The sequence below is a fragment of the Drosophila virilis genome, unplaced genomic scaffold (genome assembly GCF_030788295.1).
Source record: "Drosophila virilis strain 15010-1051.87 unplaced genomic scaffold, Dvir_AGI_RSII-ME tig00001568, whole genome shotgun sequence".
NCBI lineage: Eukaryota > Metazoa > Arthropoda > Insecta > Diptera > Drosophilidae > Drosophila > Drosophila virilis.
The window spans coordinates 351,831-356,159 of record NW_027212845.1 but is presented as its reverse complement, the minus strand read 5'-3'; positions in this window follow the sequence as shown (position 1 = coordinate 356,159).

The window sequence follows — 4,329 nt, the reverse complement described above, 5'->3', positions numbered from 1 at the left end:
AAGGAAATTATCTTGGTCCCTACAAAGTGAGACAAAAACATGGCAAATATGACGATATAGAGAGCCAGACAGCAGAAAGAGAGAGCAGAGAAGTAGTCGATGCCGAAATCTCGTAGGCTACGCACGCATTAGTGACTCGTTAAGCTCTAATAAGTTTACATATAAATTATGTATGAATAGCGTTATTAACTACATAGCATTATAAGCTACAATTATCAAAATAATATATATAAACATTAATATAATACAACGTCGGATCAAAGTTATTCACCATATACATATACAACAACTTAATTTTTGAATGAACATTCCTATGGCAGCTATTTCATACAGTGGTCTGATCTTAATAGGATATATGTATATATATGATGAGCATAGTAAAACTAATATATGTCGAGTATGGTCACGATATCGTGAAAAACAAAAAAATGTACAATACAACAACTTAACTTTTGACCGATCGTTTCTGTGGAAGCTTTATGATACAATGCTCTGATCTTAATAGGATTTTGTATATATATGAAGAGCATAGTAAAATTAATTATTGTCGAGTTTGGTCAAGATATCTTGATAAACAAAAAATGCTTTATATACAACTTATTATTTTTCAAACGATCGTTTCTATGGCAGCTATTTCAAATAGTGGTCCGATCTTAATAGGATTTTGTGATACATGAGGAGCATAGGGATTTATGAGGAGCATAGTGAAACTAAAAATGCCGAGCATGGCCAAGATATCGTGAAAAGAAAAATATTTCCCATACAAAAATTTAACTTTCGACCGATGATAGTTCCCCTGTCAGATATTTCAGATAGTGGTGTTACGGGGCGAAGTGAAAATGTCTATTGCCATTAAGACCTACTGGGCATCGCATTTTTCTGTAAGGCGCTCGCTTCTCTCGCCGGAAGTGCACCGTTAGGATTAGTTTGTACATACAGAAGTCGCTATCACGCAGCTGCACAATTTGCCTTTTCGTCGAAGTTCACTTTCGTTACGTACTTGCAGCTGAGCAGAAGTGTAAGAGAAGATAAGCGCGTGCGGAGCACGAATATTTCAGCCAATCGTACGTAGCGAATTGAATCGTGTCGTATCGTACATCGAATAAAATGTTGTTTCTTTTCCTATTTTGCTACGGCGAAGATTTCTGCGAAGCAAGCGACTTGCAAAGTCACAAACTAAACTGCCTATAGAGACACGTGTTGCCATAAGCTCAAAGCGGACGTCACTGTATTGGTGTGGCGAGATGGCTGACGGTGATGAACAAGATACAAGTGCGAGAAGGACGACAAGTAGTAATCAATCCGGTGGAACCGCAACGCTTGTAACGTCATGGTCAACGGGACAGGCTGACGGATCGCCTGTCCTCGCTGGAATGCAAGATAAAAGGTCTAGAAAAGGGTAGCGGAGCAGCAAACGTAGAAATTTATAGCGGCTGTCCGTCCATTCCACTGACTGATAACGAAAAGAAGAGCTCAACGAAAACCACTAGAGAGCGAATTTTTGAGCACAGCACGGTAGACAACCCTGAGGGTTCGCAGCAACGGCGTTATCAACAGGAACAGGAGTGGGTTTCAAGTGCGAAGTGCGCTGGTAACCACCGTCTTTCAGATTGCGACGACTTTAGAAACAAATGGGCTAACTCAGTGGAGTCTGCCGTTATGTTTCATGGCAGGTCCGCAAGTAAGACACTGTTTCGATATGTTCCAATCACTTTCTATAGTAAATCAAAAAGCGTGCATTATGCATTAGTGGATGAAGGAGCTGAGTGTACGCTAATAGAAAGAGCGCTTGCAGACGAGTTGGAACTAGATGATAGCAAACTTGGACTTACCAGAGCAAACTATCGGGCTACAGTTGATAAGGTCTCGGAAGTATTTACCTATGCTTCCCATTCTGTCGTATAACAACGTAAAGGCTCAGCTTATTATCGGCTTGGACAACAACAAAATAACTACACCCCTGGAGGTACAAGAAGGTGAAAACGACGACGTCATAGCAGCGCGAAGCAGACTAGGATGTGCTGTATATGGCCGCCCTATGGTGGCTGAAAGCACCACGCCTCGTCTGCTACATATTTGCCAGTACAGTGCGACACTTGGGATGGATGAGGCTCTGAAAAACTATTTTGTCCTTGATTCACTAGATGTGACCATCTCCTTAAATCCGCAGAGATCCAAAGAGGACGAACGCTCGATGCAGATAATGGAGGCAACGACAACTTATCTGTAAGACGAAAAGCGCTGGCAGACTGGCCTGCTATGGCGGTTTGATAGCATTCATCTGCACGACTCTGACCAGATAGCGGTTAAGCGCCTTAAATGTCTAGAGGCAAAGATGTTCAAAGACCCACCACTAAAGGAGTTCATGATGAACACGATGCACCACTATAAACAGAAAGGATATATCCGCCGGCTGAAGGATAGTGAGTTGGTAGCTAACACGATGTCGTGGTTTCTTCTTATCTTTACAGTCACCAATCTGAGCAAGCTAAAGACACGCTTGGTATGGGATGCAGCCGCCAAAGTTAGTGGCACATCGCTGAACGATTGTTTGCTTAAAGGCTCATACGAGAAATGTTTCATCAGGTCAAGGTGCGCCGTCAAGAATCGCAATGCCGAGTGGTTCGTAGCGGAGCATCCGGATGATGTAAAGGCGATTTGCGAAAACACATTTGTAGACGACTGGCTGCAGTCGGTAGATTCAGAATCCCAAATGATGCAGTTCGCTGAGACTGTAAAAAGGATTCATGCAAGTGGCTGTTTCGAGATGCGCCACTGGACAACAAATTCAAAGCAAGTTATGCAGGCGCTGGAAGACGACTGTGAGCGCTTGGACAAGTGTATCAGCGCTCAGAAAGAAGTGCAAAAAAAGGTCCTGGGCCTGTGGTGGCTAGCTGGACAAAATTTATTGACCTTTGTGGAAAAGCCGAACTTGCTTGTGAAAGCTCCTAAGGACCGCTAAAAAACGCGTTCTAAGCGTGGTCATGACTATTTTCGACCCGCTTGGGCTGCTAGGATTCTTTAATATTCGCCCCAAGATCATCCTTCAGAACATATTGCAATCCAACATCGGATGGCATAACGACCTTAGCAAAGAAGAAGAAGTGGATTGGCTACACTGGCTAGATCTAGCTTCAAAGTTGAATACCGTCCGTATTCCACGGTGTATGAGGTGGGTGAGCCGAACCCAGACTGTATAGATGCACACATTCGTGGACGCCAGTATTAATGCTTATGCAGCAGTTGTATATTTGCGGGCTGAACATGATGGCCAAGTACTTTGCAGTTTAGCCGCCTTAAAAAAAAGAGTAGCACCCTTGAAGCCCGTGTCTAATGGAACTAATGGCCGCAGTCTTAGGTCTGAGACCTGCCAAATGTATCCAAAATGAAATATCGGTACGCATACATAGACGAACTTTTTGGACGGATTCACGTGCTCTGGATCTGGATCCTACTGCTACTGGATCCAGTCCGATGCTCGAAAGTTCCAACAATTCGTAGCGTTTCGCATCGGAGAGATTTTAGAGGGATCAGATGTGGACAGCTGGCGTTGGGTCCCATCAGCTCAAAACGTGGCAGAGGATAGCACAAAATGGACCAAAACTCCCGAAATTCACGGCTTGACCAGCTTTTTCAATGGACCACCATTTTTGTATCTAGAAGAATTGCAGTGGCCACGCACAGAAAAGGGCTCGGCAATAGACATGTTATACCATGCTGAACTACAAGCCAATCACACGTCCTCTTGGAGAAGTGTCCTGCCGGATCTGCAGCGCTTCATCAAGCTGGAGAAATTGAGAGCCGCACAGCTATGCGTACTGGATTTCCTACGGATTGTTACCGAGAAGATCAAATTGGACGGGCGATTAGGGCTGCAGAAGATGCTGCTCCTTAAACGCAGCAAAGAAATGAATATGATTTTTATTCGAATATGCCAAGAAGAGGAGTTTTATAGTGAGATTACCTCCTTAAAGTCGAGGCGCCGCCTAACCGATCGCAAAAGCCTGCTCTCCAAGCTCTCTCCTTATATAGATGACTTGGGCGTTCTACGTATTAAGGGAGGAATAGACAATATAGAAGGACTTGAAGTCTGCGTAGAACGCCCGAGACGACATCGATTGACTTATCTGCTGGACCACAAATATCATCACCTGCAGCGTGCCGTATACGACTCGCCCGCCCAAAGCCACCGGAGATGAGCGACCTGCCAATCGCACAACTATCGCCCTATACTCCACCGTTCACATATACCAGTGTGGATTACTTTGGACCCTACGACATTGTCGTTGGACGGCGTCGTGAGAAGCGCTGGGGTGTGCTGTTCACATG